Raw genomic sequence first — 23,077 nt, 5'->3', positions numbered from 1 at the left:
TCCTCTTTCAGTTCATCTTTTCATACTGTTCATGTGGTTCTCAAGGCAAGAATACTGAAGTGGTTTGCCACTGCCTTCTTTAAATATTTTTAAGTATCTCTGTGCTTAGTGACAAAACTATAAATTTTAGAAAGCAGAGATTTTGCAAGCACATCCTCTGATTATAAGTTACTGTAATTAGAATTTTGGAAGTTTCTATAAAGTGACAAAATTATTATTTAGAAATTAAATAAAATGAGTTCGTTTATATGAAATTTCCAAAATAGGCAAATGGTGCTAGTGGTAAAGAACCTGCCTGCCAATGCAGGACACATAGGAGACATGGGTCCTATCCCTGGGTCGGGAAGATCCCCTGGAGGAGGGCAAGGCAACCCACTCCAGTATTCTTGCCTGGAAAATTGCTTAAACAGAGAAGCCTGGTGGGCTATAGTCCATAGGGTCACAAAGAGTCAGACACAACTCAAGCAACTTAGCATGCAGCATGTTAAAAATCCCACTTATGCTTTTTAATAAAATTAAGTATATTTGGCTATACATGTATGAAGAAATTAAAATGTTTAAAGGTATTACGACTAATTTTGGTGGTGATGACTTTATATTTCTGAGTATTGGCACCAAGCGTTTTTTGTTTTTTGTGTTTTTTTACATTTGTAGTTTATTTAATTTTGTGTCACATGCTACTAGAATTTTCTACATGTTGTAAAAAATCTTTAGATAATTGTCTAGCATTTTAGGCCAGATAGACATTATGACTTATACTTTGATATCAAATCAAATTGCATAGATCATTCCATGTCAGGGCTGATAACATAGCTGATATCCCTTGGTAAGAGTTAGGTGATGTGTTTCACTTTGTTCAGTGTTTATTTTCTCTGGTTGGTACCTTCTGTGTCATTTGTTAAATATTTCTAATATTACCCCTGCCATTTCACAAATTAGTTATAACAACAGTTATGCATGAATGGAAGACTTGCCTATAGAAGTTGACTGATAAATACTTGCTGATTTATGTTATAGATTTTAGGTACAATATGATTTTTAATAAGGTAATAAAATATTGAAATGAAAGCATTTAAGGGTGTTTAAAAATAAAAAGAAGTTAGCATATAGTATGATTTCAGACAAATCACTTGACTCCTATGTCTCAGAATCTTAATCTTTACAATAGTATATTTTCACCACCTACTTTACACAGTCTTTGAGGTTCAAGTGAAGTAGTAAATATATAAGTGCTTTGAAAAACATCATTAATTGTGCAAAGAATGATGATGAAAATCTGAAGGTGGCCAGTTTTTACACTTAATGGATATGTGTGTATAGGAGAAGGAAATGGCAACCCACTCCAGTAGTCTTGCCTGGAGAATCCCATGGCAGAGGAACCTGGCTAGCTACAGTCCATGGAGTCGCAAGGTTTGGACATGACTTAGTGACTAAACCACCAACCACCACCACCACATATATATTTGAATATTGGATGTTAGGTCTCTGACATATCCATAATAGAATGTATACTGATGAAGCTATCAAAGCATCAAATCAACAGAACAGTGGGATCTATGGAAGGTGTGAATATGTTCAATTGCTGGAAATTTAAGATGAGTCTCCAGAATTTCTTTATTTTGCTGGTCATTAAGGGAAATTCTTTACTTAGGTATATGTCCTGATGTTCTCTTTTTAGTATAGAGATATTTGTGTTTTGTGGGAAGTCTGGGCCTTCATCACATCTGGTCATGATAATAATGTTGCACTGTGTTTTAACTTAATAAATGGCCTTGGACAGCTAAGCACAGCTGTGTAATCTGTTGTTATAGTTCATTAGAAACTCTCCCCTTGTAATTTATAGCTGCATTTAACAGTGCCTATAGCATGGATACTTTAAATAAATAGTAAAAGCTTTATCATCTTTTAGTAACCAGACACAGGTTGTGCTATTGCCTAATTTTTGGTGTGTGTGCAACTATCAGGAAATACTTATATTATGATTTGTGGTTGAAAATAATACTACAAAAGAGTAAAACCATTTACATTATTGAAGAAACAGGTATAATCTTAATACTAGAGAAACTATACTGTGCTATACTATTAGGAATACTTAGATTCTGTTTTGGAAAAAATGGAGTGGATGGACTTGTTTCTCTAAGTCTAATTAAATTATACTTGACACTTTCCAAGAATACATTCTCATTTTAAATTTTTCTTGCCCTAGTAATGTTTCCATAAATATTCTTGCCATTTTGCTCATCTAATTTCCTTCAGTTTCTCTGCTATTCTTCCAGTAGTGGAAAGTGTTAGTCACTCAGTCATGTCTTATTCTTTGCGACTCCATGGACTGTAGCCCACCAGGCTCCTCTGTCCATGGCATTTTCCATGCAAGAATACTGGAGTGGGTAGCCATTTACTTCTCCAGGGGATATTCCCAACCTAGGGATTGAACCTGGGTTTCACATTGCAGGCAGATTTTTTACTGTCTTAGTCACCAGGAAAGCCCCTCCAGTAGTGAAGACAACATTATAAGAAAGTTGACAAAATAGATCCTAAAAGATATCAATCTTTGTCTGCATTTCTTTAAATAGACTTTATTCAAGGTCAGTGGTAGAAACGACCTGAATTAATCTTTTTGATATTCTCTATTTTACTTAATGAAGTCATTCTAATCATTATATTTGTACTTTCTGTTGGAAAAAGTAAAAGGCATTGAGTCATGTCCGACTTTTTGCAATTCCATGGACTGTAGCCTGCCAGGCGCCTCTGTCCATGGAATTCTGCAGACCAGAATACTGGAGTGGGTAGCCAGTGCCGTCTGCAGGGCATCTTCCCAACCCAGGGACTGAACCCGGGTCTCCTGCATTGCAGTTGAATTCTTGACCAACTGAGCCACCAGGGAAGCCCGTACTTTCTATTTGTGTTTTGATTGTTTTATCAAATATGAAGTTAACAGCAATTGTGATGGATATATTTTTATTATATCTCTTCGCTTTTGTCTAACAATACTAGTGTTACTAGAGCAGAAGTTTTTAGAATACTTTGTATGCATACTTAGATGTATATGTCATTGTCAGTCATCTTTTAAATTCTGTTCTTTTCTATCTCCTTTCAAAAAATTTTCTAACCACCAATGATTATTACCCCTAAAGCAAGTTTCAGTTTGATAGGAAGTTGCAAGGAAGTCTTCACGTAATCAATTGATCTCAGCTCAAGAAACCAAAGTGATTATCCCTTAATTCCTTTTTAAAAAAAAAAATTAAATTTTTTATTGGAGTATAGTTGATTTACAATGTTGTGTTAGTTTCTGCTGTACAGAAAAGTGAGTCAGTTATACATGTATCTACTCTTTTTAGATTCTATTCTCATATAGTCATTATAGAGTATTGAATATTATCCTTAATTCTTAATATTCTTTCAGTTTCTTCTTCTCAGGAAAGAAGTTTCTTTTACTTCTAAGTAAATCCTGAATACCAGTTCTTTATATGTTCTAGATACTAATTCTATTTCTTTTGCTACCTCGTAGCTTATCCTTTCATTTCCTATAGGATATTCCAATGAACAGAAAATATGTCATCATACTTAGCAATGTTTTCTTTTATGGTTAGTGCTTTTTCTTTCTTTTGCTAAATCATACTCTGAAGTTGATTTTTGTATGTTCTATATGGATCAAAGATTAGGTTTCTTTCTAAAGGGATATAAAATTTTACAGCTTTGTTTAATAAATGTCTGGTTTTTCCTCAGTGATTTGCATTGCAAGAGTCCACATAAATGAAGGTCTATTTATAGACTTTCTTTTCTGTGATCTTGATAGATTTGACCATCCCTGTGCTCATGCTGCTGCTGCTAAGTCGTGTCCAACTCTGTGCGACCCCATAGACAGTGGCCCACCAGGCTCCCCCGTCCCTGGGATTCTCCAGGCAAGAACACTGGAGTGGGTTGCCATTTCCTTCTCCAATGCATGAAAGGGAAAAGTGAAAGTGAAGTTGCTCAGTAGTGTCCGACTCTTCGCGACCCCATGGTCTGCAGCCTACCAGGCTCCTCTGTCCATGGGATTTTCCAGGCAAGAGTACTGGAGTGGTGTGCCATTGCCTTCTCCACCCTGTGCTCATACATTCTCTTAATTACTGGAGCTTTATAATATGTTCTTTTGTGTGGTAGGGAGAGTTTCCCAGAATTCATCTTTTTAATTCTATCGTTCCTTAAATGTCAGACTCCCCTTACCCAACTAAAATTTAATTTAGAAGGTATATGCTTCATTCTTTATGTATACAACCTAGTTATCAATACATAATTTATAAAATATCTTCAAGTTTATCCAAAGCATTTCTTACAGTAATGCTTATTTTGGCTTGCAGTTTGTTGATGAAGCCAGCCTATGAAACTTAAAAGCAAAAAACAATAAAATATAATGCCAGTCTTATAGTATTCAAGCTAATTCAACTTGAATACCACTCCAAATTCAGTTATTTATTTTAGGATTCCAAGTTGATATCAAAATTTCTCAATTTAAGAAAATAAAAATGTATACTACTCACTTAAAATTGCTTTTGGGAGTATTTCTGTGAATCTAAATATAAGTTACCCCATGGAATCTCATCCATTTTAGCTGTCTTTAATATCACCAAATGCCAGACAGTGTTTAAATATTTAACATTTTTTAGCTCATTGGTTCCTTGCAACTCCATGAGATAGTTAATATTGTTAATCGCCACTTTACAGATGAGTAAACAAAGGCTAAAAGAGGTTAAGCAGCTTGGTAACTCACTTACTAGGGATTCAGATGGTAAGTCCAGGTAGTACTAAGGAGTGTTTGCTTGTGAAAACTTCATTGAGCTGTCCTTCAACAGAATTAATTTTATGATGATTAAATACCTCAGCCTTTTGTTTTGCCTTAGCACCAACTATTTTTATTTAGGAGAATCAGTTAAACATTAACATCAGAGTCATCTTGAGAGATAATAAAAGATATATGTGTATATATGTGTGTGTGTGTGTGTGTGTGTGTATGTATATATATGTGTGTGTATATAAGATATATATATATATATATTTTGCAAGCTTATATATAAGCTTGAGAAAGTATGTAAAATTGTCTAGAGATGGAAAATTGGATGTATAGTTACTGGTTTTGAGTAATAGGTTGATTGTGTATGTGACGTGGCATCAGAGCTCAGGTCATATTTAGCTTTGGCTAGTGGAACCTCCCTCATTCATTTGCCTTTTCCCTCCTCAGATGTCCAGAGCTTGTATAGTGGCATATTTGTCAGGACTGACAAGTATTCTGCTTACTGTCTCTAGTAAAGACTCACTTTTGACAATTTAATCCGCCTCCATTCTTAAACCTTTGTTTTCTTGAATGCTTCTTTTGTTTTCTATTCTGTGTCTATTTAGATTTTTAAAATACAAATATACAATCAGATAGGTAAATAATGTTTTACTAATAAGTCACATATTAAAATATATTCAACTATTAATATGCTATTCTTGGTATTAGTATTTGTTAAATTATGTGATACTTCGATGTTAAGGAAAAAGAGTTTTCTGTGGAATGGAATGAAAATAAGTGCCCACAAAAATATTAAGAGATTGTGACAGAGAGCTGATATATGAGACTCCTAATTTTTCTACTGTATGCTGACCGGATATCTTAAGGGGATATGGATTTAAAGAAAGTAGAAGAAAGACTCCTCACTGACCTGGAGTGGCTGCAGTAGGGAGAGGTATATAATGGCACAGCACACAGAACTAGCCTGTGACCAAGAAACAAGAGTTAGAACTTTATGGAAAATCAGGTATATTTTCCACAGTGATTGGAATTTTAGGATAAATTGCTTGGCCCTGACCTTTTAATTGATATAGTTTTGCCTCAAGAGTGGGTGTTCAGTATTGGAAATCAGTGTAGAGAAGACAGAATTTAGAAGCTGTAGTTGGAAAGTGGTCTAGCTTTGTGAATGTAGGCTAGTGAAAAGTTGATTGCAAGCAGGGGATAGGCACTGAGATACTTACAAGGTATAGAAATATATTACTCAGACTGTGCAGCAATTGTAGCAATGTGTGATCAGAAAGAGCAAAGAGTAGGATCAATGTGTGAATGATCTTTATAGACAACTGTTTATTGAAAAAGCAGGCACTTAGACATTATGGAACAGCAGGGCATATCAAGGCATTACAGAATTGTGATACCTTTTGAGTGAATTAAAATCACTCAGAGAACCAAGGATATCCCCAGAGATATAGGATTGTACATAGATCTAATTTAATTTAATTTACATGCAACATAGGAAAGAATATGTTTAAGGAAATTTTTCTAAATTTAAGAGAGAATGGAGAGCAAGAGATAGCTACATGCTAACATTTTGGTAATTAATATAGAGGAAAGAATGCATCTCTGTTCATTGGATTTGTAATTTAAAGTCAATCAGAAGGATGTAAATTTGAGAAAAAGAATGTTTATTTGATATTTAGATTTGTGCTTTAAAACTTAGGCTGTGCCTTGCTAGTTACTTCATTTTAACTCCTCTTTCCCCATCATCTCCAATCTCTACCTGCTAATTTTTGCCTTTTGTTTCACGATGAAAACTGAGACAGTTAAGCATGACATTGTTCACATAATCTTTTCAATGAAGATGTTTTAGATACGCTTATATTTGCTGCATACCCAGCTTCTAATGGTCTCGACCTTCAACAGTTAGACAGGAAACTTAGGAGAGATTTTTATTCTCCAATGTCTAGAAACCTTTATTAAGATTACAAAAAATATCACTGAACTTGCCAAAGTCACTTTATATTCTAATTTAAAATTTCAAAATCTAAAAATAGGAAAACTTTCTCAACCACAGAAAGAGACTTAATGGGAAATAAAATGTTTTATTATAAAAACTTTGAGCTTTCACAATAAACTGAGACTTCAGTTCAGTTCAGTTCAGTCGCTCAGTCGTGTCCGACTATCTGCGACCCCATGAACCGCAGCATGCCAGGCCTCCCTGTCCATCACCAACTCCAGGAGTCCACCCAAACCTATGTCCATCGAGTTGGTGATGCCATCCAACCATCTCATCCTCTGTCATCCCCTTCTCCTCCTGCCTTCAATCTTTCCCAGCATCAGGGTCTTTTCCAATGAGTCAGCTCTTCGCATCAGGTGGCCAAAGTACTGGAGTTTCAGCTTCAACATCAGTCCTTCCAGTGAACACCCAGGACTGATCTCCTTTAGGATGGACTGGTTGGATCTCCTTGCACTCCAAGGGACTCTCAAGAGTCATCTCCAACACCACAGTTCAAAAGCAGCTTGGTGACACTGAAATTTTGCAAATAGTACATACAGACTGTTATCTTTATAGATGCTTATTAGATATGTGAATTCAAACATGATGAAATTAATCTTTATGTTCCTCAAAGATAAGCCCATCTTTAGAAACTAAAATCTCAATGAAGCTTTATAATCTTTTTTGCCTTACTTCTTTGTGTCAAACTAAAAAGTTGGAAACGAATTCTTTAAAATACCCTCCTTCCTCATAGACAATAATTTCATTGATTGTCAAATAACATAGCTAAGCTATCCCACTAACATATTTTCACTGTTATCATCCTTTCCTCTTGTGTTTATTTGCCTTACAGTCTGGAATCTTTCTGGTTTGAGTCTCAATGAATAGCAGACTGAAAATATTGCTTCCATCCTTTCTTCTTCCTTTCCTCAAAGATGGTTCTGTTCTTCATCTTAAATTAGTTCAGTCACTACAAAAAAAAAAAAAAAAAGAAGATGCAAGCAATAGGTAAAATATGATAGGTAAAATGTGTATTATTAGAAGTATATAATGGGTAAAAGATAATTCATTCATTATATACTATTTTTGTGTGATTCAAATTTTTTATAATAAAGTTTTTAAATGCAGTCAGAATAATAAAAATTAAATAAACTCAACCAAGTGATGGGTTTGTTGCCTACTTTTAAGAAGACATGTATTCAGGGAATTTCAGGGCACAGACTGTAAAATTGACCTTATCTTGACAGATTATAATTTTATGTTATTTAATGTGTTCAGTCCAGGCTTTAAAGTTACTTTGTATTACTATGTTAAAGGCAAAAGCTCAGGTCTGAAACTACAGACAGAGAAGCCTGTCATCACTTCCCATTAATTTTGAAGTTTCGTCTACTTTTAAATCTCTAGTCTCTTTATTTTCTAGTTAAAGCTGTTTTTAAATTGTGCCTATTCTTTGCCATTATAGATAAAATAGTTGAGTCTGACTCACAGATTTTCCATTTTGTTATCAGTACTTTTTCCTTTCTTTTTCTGATCTTTTTCCCTTCAGTGTACCAAGTTACTGCCTTAAGGCAGGCAAGTTCTATTGTGTCAGTGTGCCAGAGTAGAAAGAGCACTGCGTTAGGAGTCATGCTTTCCCACAGACTAGCTTTATGACTCTGGACATTTAATTTACTCCTTAAAAGTTTCTAATCTTAAATCTTCTTCAATTTCCCATTTGAGAATTTTTAACCATTCAAAGCTATATATCTTTTAAAAATGCCTTTTCTGGGTTAAGGTACTAGGATATTCTCTATTTTGCTCCCATCTGACCTAAATGCATCCTGACACTATCATCCCCCTCAAATCTTAATTTTTAGGTTTGCATTCCCAGAACAACAACTCTTGACTTTTTCTGTTGAATTTTTTTCAAATGGATATTATTTTTTATAAGAGTTTTAGATTTTTGGAAAAATTGAGAACATAGTATGCAAAGTTCTCATGTATCCCACACCCATTTTTCCTTAATATTTTATATTACTGTGGTACATTTGCCACAATTAATGAACCAGTGTTCATTTGTTACTAACTAAAGTACATGGTTTATTCAGATTTCGTTAGTTTTTACCTAATGTCTTTTTCTGTTCCAGAATCCCATCCAGGATACCATATTACATTTAAAGACTATATTTTTAGAAAAGTTTTACTAGGCTCAGTTGCTCAGTCATGTCCGAATCTTTGTGACCAACCACCTGGACTATAGCCTGCCAGGTTCCTCTGTTCATGGAATTTTCCCGGCAAAAATACTAGAGTGGGTTGTCATTTCCTCCTCCAGGGGCTCTTCCCTATCCAGGGATCTAACCTGCATCTCCTATGTTTCCCTCCTTGAGAGGTGGATTCTCTACCACTGGCCACCTAGGAATCCCAGAGCAGTTTTAGGTTTGCGATAAAATTGAAAGGAAAGTACAGAGATTCCCCATGTACTCCTCCCTCGTACATGCATAGACTTCCCCATTATCAACACTACTCACAGAATAGTAAACTTTTCACTAAGGTTTTAAACTACGTTAGCCTGGAGAAGTAAATGGCAGCCCACTCCAGTATCCTTGCCTGGAGAAATCCATGGACAGAGGAGCCTGGCAGGCTACAGTCCATGGGGCCACCAAGAGTCAGACATGACTGAGATACTATCACTCACTCACTCAGCTTACTTTAGAGGTTGACATTTAGGTAAACTAGAAATAAGCACAAAACCACAAACTAAGATTTATTAAACATTTCATATGTGTCTGAGCTTATTGAGGGTTTAGCATTTGAAGGTTTATAATCCAGATGGTGCTAGTGGAACCTGCCTTCTAGGACAGAAGACGTAAGAGACACCGATTAGATTTCTGGGTTGGGAAGATCCCCTGGAGGAGGGCAAGGAAACCCACTCCAGTATTCTTTCCTGGGAGAATCCCATGGAGAGGGGAGCCTGGCAGGCTATGGTCTACAGAGTCCCAAAGTATCAGATTTGACTGAAGTGACTTAGCACCCATGCACGCACACTCCAGAAATAGTCTACTGGATTTAAATCTTGGTTCTGATTTTCTAGTTGTGGGACAGTGGACCTTATGTTTCTCATATCAGAAATGCTAGTTGTTACCAATGCTTGGATTACTATATTAGCACAAAAGCCCCTGTACTATACGTACTTTATTTTCCCATTTTAAAGATGAAGACAAAAGAGTTAATGTTATTAAAGGAATTGTCTGAAGTAGTAGGGCCAAGATTTGAATTTAAGCAGTCTGAATTTAGAACCCATACACCTTTAACTTTTATACTTTATTTTCTCCTAATTAGTAAGAAACAGATACAAAAGAAACTAAGGGCTCAAAGAAATGACTTTTTAAATGTGATCCTGAGAGTCTTGTGGTTATTTAAGTTCTTAATCAGCTATTCTTTCAGAATTGGTTCAATGAAATGGTGACCTTGTTTTAATAGACCACCCAATACTTTAGATACACCTATTTTCCAGTATTATTTTTTATGAAAAGTAATTATTTTATTAATACATTTTATAACTAAAAATAATGTATGTGCTGTATAGAAAGTATTGAAAATGCAGAAAAGTATTTAAAAACAAAGTGTATGCTTCCTGTGCTCACAGACAACTGCTTTTTTAAAGATTATGTACACTTTTTATTTAAAAACTTTTTCCAAGCTTTATTCAGGTATGATTGATAAAAATTGAATATATTTAGCTTGTACAGCATGATTTTTTTAAAGGTATACAATGTAATATTTTAATAAACCTATACATTGTGAAATGATTACCATAATCTAGTTAATTAACACATCTATCACCTCACATAGTTTTTCTTTTCCTTTGTGGTGAGAACACTTAAGATTTACTCTCTTAGCAAATTGCAAGTATACAATACAGTATTATAATCAGCATGCTGTACATGACTATAATCAGCTTACTGTACATAGATCTCCAAAAGTTATTTATCTTATAATATCATTTGGGAAGACATAAATAGAAAACTTAGGGTTTACTGAAGAGTATAAAATTACACTCCTTGAAAATCAAGCTCCACCTTAAATGACCATACTAGCAATTACAAGTTTTTATATGAGTATATCTTTGTTAATTGTTTTTTTTTTTTAATAAAAAGCCATTTTCTAGGAATGTATTACAAAAATATTTGGCTTCACCAACCAAATTCTCAGATCCTAGAACCAGTAGTAATAGTAATGTGAATATGCCCTTTGTATTCATATGTACTTCAGTTTGGGCCTATGTAAATAGTTTAATAATGTTTATTATCATTAGATATATCATTTTCTTAGTATAAAACATTCTGTTTGTTAGTTCTAGCTAGGATTTTTTTTTTAGAGGCTGGGGAAGCAGACTTTATAGAATGGTAGGTGAGAGTTCAATTTTTTAACTTCTTGTGAGATCTTGTGCAAATTATTTACTCTCTCTGGAGCTCAGTTTATTTCTGTGAAAAATTAGGATAATGTCCAATTACTTCGTAGTGTGGCAGGGAGGGTTAAATTTAGTAATTATGTGAAGAAAGTTTTTAAGCTCTTATATGACAGGCAAAATATAAATTGTGGGTGTGAATCATTACTAGTTTGAAGAGATTCATAATAACACAAAAAAATGAGGACATCTGGTTTAGGAATAAAAGGAGAAAATATATTATCATTTAATGAATTTTTACTATGCATCAAACACTTTGTATCTATTTTCATTGACTACATGTGCCCCATTTTTCCTAATGAGGAAATAAAATCATGGAAAATGAGACACTTGGTTTTCACAACTAGTAAATGTGGACACTTGATGCAAATTCAGGTTTATTTGACTTTAAAGCCCATGTTTTTTTTTCCCCGCTAAAGCGCTCTACTTCCTGCACACCTAGAGATGAAATGTATCATCCATGAATAATTGAGAATAAGGTGAAAAGCTAATCTTTCAAGTTCTCATTAAGATACAATGATGCTTTATAGTTATTATTCCTCCTTTTACTTTCTCTAAATATTTCAAAATGATTTGCTTTTTTTTAATCAGCACTGTGAGTTGAACAGAAAACTTTGTGAAATTTCAGGTATAATTAAGTAACTAAATATTATATATCACCAGCTAGGTTATCTCAGATCACTTATCTGAGGCATCACAAAGAACATTAATGGTTTATAATGCGTTTAAAAATGAGTATTTTATAAAGAAATAAAAATTCTTAATTTTGGTGAAGCAAATGTTATTTAATATATTTCATAATATATTTAATATATTTACATAATATATTTAATACATTTAAATTGATATTATATAATATCTAGGCCATCATGATTTCAAATTCATTGATGAGAATTGCCTACTTTATGCACAAAATATCCTGATGGAAACCAATATTTAAACATTTCTTATTCTCTGGAGAGGGTCTGAGAAAAGGCGAGTTCCATGTATTAATAGTTTGAGTAATCAAAGTGATGTGGGTTACACACATGGGTTAAGAAAACTTAACTTCCAAGTCACGCTTAACTTCCAAGTCAGCTTTTCATAGTGTAACTTGCTTTGTTGGAAACATTGGGTTGACCAAAAAGTTCACTCAGGTTTTTCCATAACACATTACTGAAAATTTATATATATTTTTATTTTTTAAAAATCTAAGAAATTAAAGTTTACTAATATGTAGATTGTTGCTGACACTGTCAAAGTATCATTTACACACATTGTAAGTTATTTAAAGCATTCTGAGGTGGGGGTGGGCATTGATTTGCTTTAAGATTTGGAGGTATTGAATTTTATCTGTGCCTTGTGATGGGTCTTGGATTACATTGTCCAGTGTTAAATAGATAAACTCTCACAAAACAAACCAACTCTGGGAAAAGATACCAGAATAAAGATAAATACTAATAAGCACATTTCAACAAGAATATCTCTAATGCATTGTATGAATCTTTTGTTGACTATATTACAAAATTTTTTTAAATGATGATTTAATCATATATGACACTAAGTCATCAAAAAATGGGGCATCCCTGGTAGCTCAGCTGCTTAAGAATCTGCCTGCAATGCAGGAGACCCCAGTTCGATTCCTGGGTCAGGAAGATCCCTGGAGAAGGAATAGGCTACCCAGTCCAGTATGCTTGGGCTTCCCTGGTGCCTCAGACAGTATCAAGAATCCACCTGCAATGCAGGAGATCTGGGTTCCATCTCTGGGTTGGGAAGATCCCCTGGAGGAGGGCATGGCAACCCACTCCAGTATTCTTGCCTGGAGAATCCCCATGGACAGAGGACCCTGGCAGGCTACAGTCCATGGTGTTGCAAAAAATCTGACATGACTGAGCGACACAGCACAACCAAAAATAATGACCAAGAGGTCTATTTGAAATTTGGACTTAACATTCACTATTATTAAGGGATGAACCTCACCCTGAGTATATGGCATGCCTTGAGAAAAATGACTGAAATAATGCATGAAAAATATGACAGCAAGCAATATCACATTTATTTGTGAGCAAATGGTATTAGAAGATGCATAGAAAACATTGAAGATTTGAATAAATAAGTATCTGAATAAATTATATAGTATGAAAGGTTCACTGTATAGGTACATGGAAATATCACTGTTTCTATCATTTCAACCAATGATATTTGATAAGCTCAATTTCAGTAATACTAAGAACTATGATTTATGAATCACTAAAAGGATTACTGGAAAAGGTACTTGCCAAGCATCAAAATACCCTCTAATTAAAAAATGCATTCTGAAAAAACTATGTTAACATAGTTTTGTAGTGTTGGAGTGGTCGGTGTGGTTGGAATGGAAAAAGATTTCTGGATAAGATTACCGAGCAACTTCCACACATGAAATTCATCTATTCGTCACATATAAGTGAGCTATTTTAGCAAATCAATTAAAATGGAAAGGATGCACAAGTGCTGTAGGGTTTCATTGATGTTTCTTTTTAAAAATAAAATCTTTAAAATGTAATAGAAAACAGAATCAAATATAGAAGTGGAGTCTTTACAATACTTGGGTAGTAAGATGGGAGAGTGGCTGTAATATTATTTGCACCACTTGAGGTATACTGATTATTCAGTGGGAGGTCATTGAGAAGTGATATGAAAGTTGTTGCAGTTATGCATTTTTCTTTTACAGAATAAGAATTCTAATTTTGTTGACCTTTTCTGTGATAATAGGTACTCTCTTAACATATATTTTTGGAAAAAGAAACATACTTGATCTTTTTTTAAAAATAATCATACTTACAGTGAATGAGAAGATAACTGCTTTTTGAAAGAGCCGTAGTATGGAGCAGACATTTTCATATTGAATGTTTGTTGTTATTTTCAAGTTGTGTGACTGTTGCCAAAGCCAATGCAATTGTAAAACTCTAGTTTCTGTATAATTTTAAAACTGCACAAAACTGTACCTGAATGTTTTTTAAAATTTGAAACAGAATTTTATAACTTGTTATAAAATCTTCCAAATGAAATCTTTAAACAGATTAACAGTTTTTTTTGGTTAAAAAAAATGAAGGTGCTACATGTACCTCTTAGTTTTTAAGAATGACTGGTGGACACATGGGAAGATGGAAATTTACTAGCCAAATTTCAACAAAATCTTTTATGCAATTGGTGGTTGGGATTGAAAATTGAATATTGTGATTTAATAAGCACAGCTAATGATGCTGTTCTTTCATTTGGACCTACTATTTTGTGAGGCTTTTCCCCCTCCATGACAACCATTACAGCTAAATATAACAATAACCTGGACATAGTACCAGATTTTCAAAGGACTGTTTCATAAAGGGTAAAACGAAGCTGAAATACCAAGAGTGACAAATATTTAGTCTTATTATACTCTAAAAATTTTGTTTTTTTTCAGTGACAACAAGAATGTTTGAAAATTGTTGATAAATAAAACATTAAAGTTTACTTTAAAAACTGTTTATTTCTTGTTTATCTCATTCTTTAAAACACCTATTACTCCATATGTTCTATAATACAAACATATATATAATATGTTTATATGTTTATTATATATATAATACAAATGGTAGTATAAGTCTATAATTTATAAATAATTGTATATATTGGAGTATGGGTTTATATTTAATCAGTGCCCAGGCAGAAAAACAAACATGACTCAGAACAGAGGGATTTTAATCCAAGAAATTGGTTGCAAAAGTGTTGGAAAGTCTGGAGGAAAGAAAAGAAGGTGGCAGTGTTATTTAGCAATGAGCACCTGTAGGAAGTAGGCCTTCCCCGGTGGCTCAGACTGTAAAGAATCTGCCTGCAATGTGGGAGACCCAGATTCTATCCCTGGGTTAGAAAGATCCCCTGGAGAAGGAAATGGCAACCCACTCCAGTATTCTTACCTGGGAAATCCCATGGACAGAGAGAGAAGCCTGGCAGGCTATAGTCCATGGAGTCACAAAGAATCAGACATGACTGAGAGATTAACATTAACACCTGTAAAAAGCAATGGAAAGTTTGGTTACCTAGAGTTTATGAGCACTGAGCTGCTGAGGAAGCTGGAGCACCGCCGAGGTTGTGAATGCTAGAATCGCCATGGCCACTGCTTCCCGGGAAGCCAGGTAACCACACTTCTACTGACAGGGCAGGAGCCCAGGGGTCCACAGTTCCTCCAGTGCTGTTGAACTTGCCAAGGCTCGTAGAGCTTCAGTCACCTGTGATGGCTGCTGCTGTTCTGCAGCTGTGGTCCTATTGCTGCAGCCAGCGGTCCTGAGAGCCAGATCCCAAGATCTGTGCTACAAGATCTCTGCTGCAGAGGCTGCTGAAACACCATTGCAGCGGCTGCTGGTTTCAAAAACAGAAGGGAAAAAAATTCCCTTTGATCTTCTGCCAGTGCTACTCATGCCAGCAAAGCAATCTAGGAAATGTAGTTTTCAGGTTCAGCCACATAAGAGAGCATGGAAGAGGTGAGAATGGAGTTGAGAACCAACAGACAAATGATCTACATAAGGTTCAAAATATTTTTACTGATAGGATGTATATTTTTTAAAATTGGAGAATCTATTGATCTAGAGTACAGGGGTAGTAGCTCAGTAGTAAAACCACATATTCCTCCAAATTTTATAACTTGTTTTAGAAAATAGATTCTGGTTTGTTATCTAGAGCTAGGGTTGTTTTTCAGGAGGTACACACTGGCAATAAGTCATTTATTTATAGCCAGTATCTGTTTTGATTAGTATTTATAGTAATGTTTCTTACTGGTCTATGCCCATGCCTTTCCAGCTATAAATATTTTAGATATCACCCACCACTGACTAAAAACTGCTCTGATTTATTATTTATTTCTATACACTCATTAATTTAATTTTAAAAATAATAGGGGTTTCCTTGATAGCTCAGTTGGTAAAGAATCCACCTACACTGGAGGAGACTCTGGTTCCATTCCTGGGTCAGGAAGATCCCCTGGAGAAGGGATAGGCTATCCTCTCCAGTATTCTTGGGCTTCCCTCGTGGCTTAGCTGGTAAAGATATGCCTGCAATGCAGGAGACTTGGGTTTGATCCCTGGGTTGGGAAGATGCCCTGGAGAAGGGAAAGGCTACCCACTCCAGTACCAGGAATTCCATGGACTGTATATACTTCATGGGGTTGCAAAGAATGGGACATGACTGAGCGACTTTCACTTTCAGTTAAATGTAGCACTGGGGAAACTTCAGAATTTTTTTTAATATAATATTTAATATTTTATTTTATAACAAATATTTTATAATATTTTATTTTTGAGTATATTGTAAACATTCAATTAAACTGCTATAGCATTAATTATTGAATGGCATATTGAATTAAATGCATTTATTGGTGGAGGGAGTATAATTAAATAAGTTTGTTTTATACAAAACCACATGAATTTTATTAAAATATTAGCTTAAAGTACTTTTCAGTTTATTTCAGTATCAAATTTTGGGGTATGACTTCATAAGTAGTGTGTATTGAAATCCCAGATCATTAAATTTCTAAAATGAAATCCACAATGATGATTTATTTCTTTCATAACCCTCTTCATAATTAATGCAGATTTAATTATGGGCAGTATTCTTGATTATTGATTACTAATAAAAGCTATTTCCTGGTGAGACACTTATTTTATGTTCATATTCTACATAGATGATGTTGGGTGTATTATTTGTGTTGTGGAAGGTCCATTTGTTACATTTTAAGTGGTAAAATGTCACCAGTTTGAAATAGAGGAGGATACCACGTTTAATTTAAGAATAAGCCTAAATTTATAGCTATTCAACATAAAGTAGAATATGTTTTGATAATCTGATAATTTTGAAACAACCAGTATAATTATTAAAGTATAATGTAATTCATTTCAAAATTTCTATTTCACAAGAATCCTGTAAATGTATCTGACACATTATACATTCTGATTGTATGTACTCTGATTAATGAGGTTTTCCTGTATTTGTTGTTAATAGAAATTAAGAAGATTGAGATTTTATGTAGATTCTTTTCCAAAAACTTGATATAACCTTATATGTTTCAAAGGTTATGATTGAAAACCTGTAACTTATCAGGGTTAAATGAGCTTTCTTAAAAATTAGAGATACTGTTTCTACCCATTTTGAATTATCCCTGTGGCCTGTTGCCTCAGAGGAGTTAGCAGGCTCTTATCATGCTGACTCTATTATTAATAACTGGCTTCAATATTACTGGACAGATTGTTATTAATGTTTCCAACTCTTTAATCAAACTGGTTTCTGGTGTTTCTTTCATCCTGTTTGAAAGCTATTTATTTATACTCTGCTTTTCTTCAGATCCTTTCTTTAAATTTTATTTTGAGATGTGTGTACTTTTTCTCAAATCTGGTTAAAATAAATGTTGAAATTATCTGGGGAATATAGCTGTTCTCAGACTTGTTTCTTATCATTATTTTTTCTCCCCAAATTTCTTCCTAATCTGGCCAGTTTATTATTCTAGAAAATTTTGGAGGAGTTTTGTCAAGCCACTCCCTTTATTCCTTCAAATTCCATTTGGATTGAGTTTAGACCTAACTTCTACCACTTATTTGCTACAAGACTTTGGGCTCAGTTTCCTCATCTATAAATGAAAACATTAATAATACCTTTCTTATAATGCTGTGGGGAGGGTTAAATGAGTTATGTAGCATTAAGTGCAGTTATGTAGTACTACTTAGTTATGTAGCACTAAGTACAGTTCCTGACTCTCTGCAATAGTGGTAACTTTTATTATAAGAATGCATCCTTACTAACAGTAGCAACTTTTTAGATGAGAACAATATGGAGTTTGAGTTTTCGCATATAGAGTTACCAAGCAGAACAGTGGGGATCTCACTAACCTGCTGGACAATGTCTATAGCAGTTAAGATACCTCTTTTATAACTTCTATGTAACTTTTATTTTTCCTATGAAATACCCTCTGTAGTTCCTGTTTCTTTTTCCTTGTGCACTGAATATAATCTGTACATATGAATAAATTATTATGTAAGTGTTGAAACTTTAAAGACAGTTACTAACACTGTTCTAGATTGTTTAGGAGAGAAGACTGAGCAGGGAGCAGATAGAGTTAATGTAGTATATATACCTAATACATTTTTCTAGAGCCAGGGAGATACTGAGAATGACATGTTTATGTTTTTTAATTTTTTGATTCAAATTGTATTGATTGTGTCATGAAAGTACTCTCTAAATTTCTGAAGATATTCATGTCATTTAAGATCAGTTTATAGAGGTAGTATTTAATAACAACAATAATAGTCAATAGTAATCTTGTAATTCAGACAATCTCTGTGTCTTCTCACATGACCATATTTCTCCTTTGTATTTGTGGGGGAAAAAGGTGATTGACTCATATCCATATTCAAGTCATTCTATGTAGAAAAGACTTTTGGCTTTTTACTATTCACTATTCACCATTTACTGGCCACTATTCAAAGTGCCACTGGTCACTCCTTGGAACTCTGAAGTATGTACTGTCTCATTAAGAAGGGCCTATGTTTTCAGAGTCTATAGCATAGGAGCCATATGTTCCTATGGCTGTACTTTGATTTTTCCATTTGGGCTAAGGCCCAGGTGGCACAGTGGTAAAGAATCTGCCTGTCAGTGCAGGAGATACAAGAGACCCGAGTTTGAGTTGGCAAGATCCCCTGGAGTAAGAAATGGCAACCCACCCCAGTATTCTTACCTGGAAAATTCCATGGACAGAGGAGCCTGGTGAGCTACTGTCCACGGGATTCCAGTCAGATGTGACAACACGCGTGCATGAATACACTCACACACACACACACACTCGGAGAAGCTAATAAACAGGGTTATAGAATATACCAAGCTTTCCACATTTGGAAAGAAGGTTTGTATTGCAAAAACGCAGAGCTCTTGGAATTTCATATTAGGCAACACTTTAAAAAAAAACAGCAAACAAACATCTGTGGCCACCTTGACATTGGGGAATTTTTTACTGTCCCCTCTTTCCTGTGATTCTCCTTTCTTCCTCCTCCCCTCTCATTTCTATGCTCCTCTACCTTCAAACTGTTATTTAGTTCGTATGCAGCACACTTTAAACACACAAAAAGAATTATTCAGGTTTTACTCTTTGACCTTAACCAGCTTAAAAGCTATTTTTCTTAAAGGATATGGTTCCATTCCTACAAGGAACTCTAAGGCCAGTTTCAGACTTATACTAGAACATATGTTGTAGATGTGAAAGAAATAATGGATAAATAAAATGTCCATCATTGCAACTTGACTCATATTTTGACTCCTCCCCCTTCTTCTTTTTTTTTTTTAATCTAGACAATAAAGGTATCTTTTGGGAATGTTCTTGTGAACAATCTTAAGCTATTCCAATTTTTTTTTCCTGTTGAGCTTCACATAATATAAAAACATTAATGATCCCTTAGAAAGGACTTGGCAAAAAGTATACCTGGGCTAGGGGTATATATTCAAATGTTTTTGAGTTTAGTTGATTTGTTTTCAAAATTAAAAAAAAAAATCCCATCTTTTATTTACTTTTGGAAGTATTCATTTGCCAAGTCAACAATCTCTGATCAAATTACACTGTAACCCTAAAATTAATGGCATTTGATGCTCCAGGGCAATAGGTATCACTGATTTCCACATCATTTAAGAAGTGCATGCACTGTGTACTTGTAGAAGACTTTACTAGGCACCCTGGGGACAATGACAAAATTTACTTAATGAGTCTATAAGCCACACTGTTGGAGAAAAAGCTATCTTCAGTCTAACCTCAGTACCCACCCTGCAACACACACACACACACACACACACGTCTTTCTTTCATAAGGCATATTTTAAATTTAGGTATATATGCTTGTTTTGTTTAATTTCACTTTAGTTTTTTGAGGAAAGTTCAGGAAGTTTAAGGTACTGCATTACATGGGATATTACAGGAAGTAGTGGCAAGATTATCTGCTTGTTCTAATATTATTTACATGTCTGTCCCCCACCAGCCTGTGAAATCCTCACAAGCAGAAACTACATCACACGTATGATCTTTACTTTTCACTCTCAAATATAGTAATATGGCACATATTTGGGCACAAAATACATGTTCAGTTAATACACAAAGATCAGAGTGGTTAAATTCTCTCTTGCAGAATAAAACTTTAGTATAAAAGCCTTCAGAATATATCTAAATAGTTCAAAGTTAAAACCAACTACATAAAAATCATAGGATATTATTCAGCATCTATAACAAATCATTTATAATTAAATCCTTGTTTTTCATGCCTCTCAGGCTACAGAAAACAAGAATTTTTAAATTATATTTTATATTATTATTTATTTAATTATTTAAACAATCACTTGCATTAGTATTTGAAATTCGAACTAGGGAAACCTTAAGAACTGTGTAGTTTCTTTCTTTCTTTCTTTTTCTTTCTTAAACACAGGGCATTGAGGAGAATAATGTATGGGAACTACATATAATGCTACTTCTTGTGTAGTCACCAAGTTGTGTTTGACCCTTTTGCAACCCCGTGTCTCTAGCCCACTAGGCTCCTTCTGTCCATGGGATTTTCTAGGCAAGAATACTGGAGTGGGTTGCCATTGGGCTTTATGAATTGATAGCCTTATTGGTTACAAATTATTATATTTTCCACTTCAAGCAAATGGTTGCATATACTATGGACATTGGGAAACCAAGAAAGATGATTAAATGGATTATGTAACCTTTTAAAATAGAGTTCAGTTCAGTTTAGTCGCTCAGTTGTGTCCAACTCTTTGCAACCCCATGAACCACAGCATGCCAGGGCTCCCTGTCCATCACCAACTCCCAGAGTCCACTCAAACCCATGTCCTTTGAGTTGGTGATGCCATCCAACCATCTCATCCTCTGTCGTCCCCGTCTCCTCTTGCCCTCAATCTTTCCCAGCATCAGGGACTTTTCCAGTGAGTCAGCTCTTCTCATCAGGTGGCCAAAGTATTGGAGTTTCAGCTTCAACATTAGTCCGTCCAATGAACACCCAGGACTGATCTCCTTTAGGAGGTACTGGTTGGATCTCCTTGCAGTCCAAGCGAATCTGAAGCGTCTTCTCCGACACCACAGTTCAAAAGCATCAATTCTTCGGCGCTCAGCTTTCTTCATAGTCCAACTCTCACATCCATACATGACCACTGGAAAAACCATAGCCTTGACTAGACAGACCTTTGTTGACAAAGTAATATCTCTGCTTTTTAATATGCTGTCTAGGTTGGTCATAACTTTCCTTTCAAGGAGTAAGCGTCTTTTAATTTCATGCCTACAATCACCATCTGCAGTGATTTTGGAGCCCCGAAAAATAAAGTCAGCCACTGTTTTCACTGTTTCCCCATCTATTTCCCATTAAGTGATGGGACCAGATGCCATGATCTTCGTTTTCTGAATGGTGAGCTTTAAGCCAACTTTTTTCACTCTCCTCTTTGACTTTCATCAAGAGGCTCTTTAGTTCTTCACTTTCTGTCATAAGGGTGGTGTCATCTGCATATCTGAGGTTATTGATATTTCTCCTGGCAATCTTGATTCGAGCTTATGCTTCTTCTAGTCCAGCGTTTCTCATGATGTACTCTGCATACAAATTAAATAAGCAGGGTGACAATATACAGCCTTGATGTACTCCTTTTCCTCTTTGGAACCAGTCTGTTGTTCCATGTCCAGTTCTAACTGTTGCTTCCTGACCTGCATACAGATTTCTCAAGAGGCAGGTCAGGTGGTCTGGTATTCCCATCTCTTTCAGAATTTTCCACAGTTTATTGTGATCCACACAGTCAAAGGCTATGGCATACTCAATAAATCAGAAATCAATGTTTTTCTGGAACTCTATTGCTTTTTTGATGATCCAGAGGATGTTGGCAATTTGATCTCTGGCTCCTCTGCCTTTAGTAAAACCAGCTTGAACATCTGGAAGTTCACGGTTCATGTATTGCTGAAGACTGGCTTGGAGAATTTTGAGCATTACTTTACTAGCGTGTGAGATGAGTGCAATTGTGCGGTAGTTTGAGTATTTTTTGGCATTGCCTTTCTTTGGGATTTGAATTACTAGACACTTAAACTAAATGTATTGAGAGTTATGGGTGTAAATTAGGAGAAAAATTTGCACCATGCTATATTGGTAAGCAAGGTAAGAGGAAGTGTCAAGATATGTTGGATTTGACTCATAACCACAGAATCTTCTGGGTAAATGAGGTTTGAATTAGCATTAGATATTGGAAGACGATATGGTATAGAAATTAAACACATGATCTCTAAACCAGCCAGGCTAGATTCAGGTCTTATTACTGTTTTGCTGTGTGATCTTGAGCAAATCACTTAACCTCTCTGTTTCTTCATCTGGAAAATGAAACTGAAAATAATGCCTACCTCATAGGGTCATTATTAGGACTTAATGAGTTAATAAATGCAAAGTACTTATAGGAGTTTCTGGCACATAGTAAGGACTTAAGCATTAGCTATCATCATTATCATTATTATGTTAAGCTGGTCAATTCCTTCCTTTTAAATTTAATTTAATTTTTTATGTGAAACTGAGAATGGCTACATGGCTTGCTGAGGTTACACAAAGTGTTCATAATAACACTGGGACCAAAACTAGTTCTTAACTTCCACCTTAGAATCTTTCTACAGGATGAAATTGCCCCATGGCATATCAACATATGAAACAATTTAACTTAATAACTTTATAACTTCAGAGCCTGCTAGTCAATTAGGATTATTGTTTCATGTGGTGCAATGGTTAATTTAATACATGGGTCACCAGTTCCAGCAAGGAAAGTGTATCTTGAACTCTAGAAAGTACTAAGAATATGTCACTTATTGTGCTTGGAATCTAGTAAAGTATGCAGATATGGAGAAACTGTT

General features: G+C 34.9%; 1 protein-coding gene and 1 long non-coding RNA gene across 3 annotated transcripts in view; one reads left to right on the top strand and one right to left on the bottom strand.

Moving 5' to 3' along the window:
• ZBTB20 (zinc finger and BTB domain containing 20) overlaps nt 1-23,077 on the top strand; it is an 869,399-nt gene that overhangs the window by 24,121 nt on the left and 822,201 nt on the right. The window lies entirely within an intron of this gene.
• Nucleotides 7,226-15,366, bottom strand: LOC123328172. The gene is made up of 3 exons (XR_006543056.1): nt 15,228-15,366; nt 7,598-7,716; nt 7,226-7,279 (listed from the first exon to the last, which is right to left on the bottom strand). It is a non-coding gene; the product is annotated as an uncharacterized LOC123328172 (long non-coding RNA).

This window comes from Bubalus bubalis, chromosome 1 (assembly GCF_019923935.1).
Source record: "Bubalus bubalis isolate 160015118507 breed Murrah chromosome 1, NDDB_SH_1, whole genome shotgun sequence".
NCBI classification, from domain to species: domain Eukaryota; kingdom Metazoa; phylum Chordata; class Mammalia; order Artiodactyla; family Bovidae; genus Bubalus; species Bubalus bubalis.
Note: the sequence above shows the minus strand (reverse complement) of the source record. Positions and strands in the feature narration are given on the sequence as shown.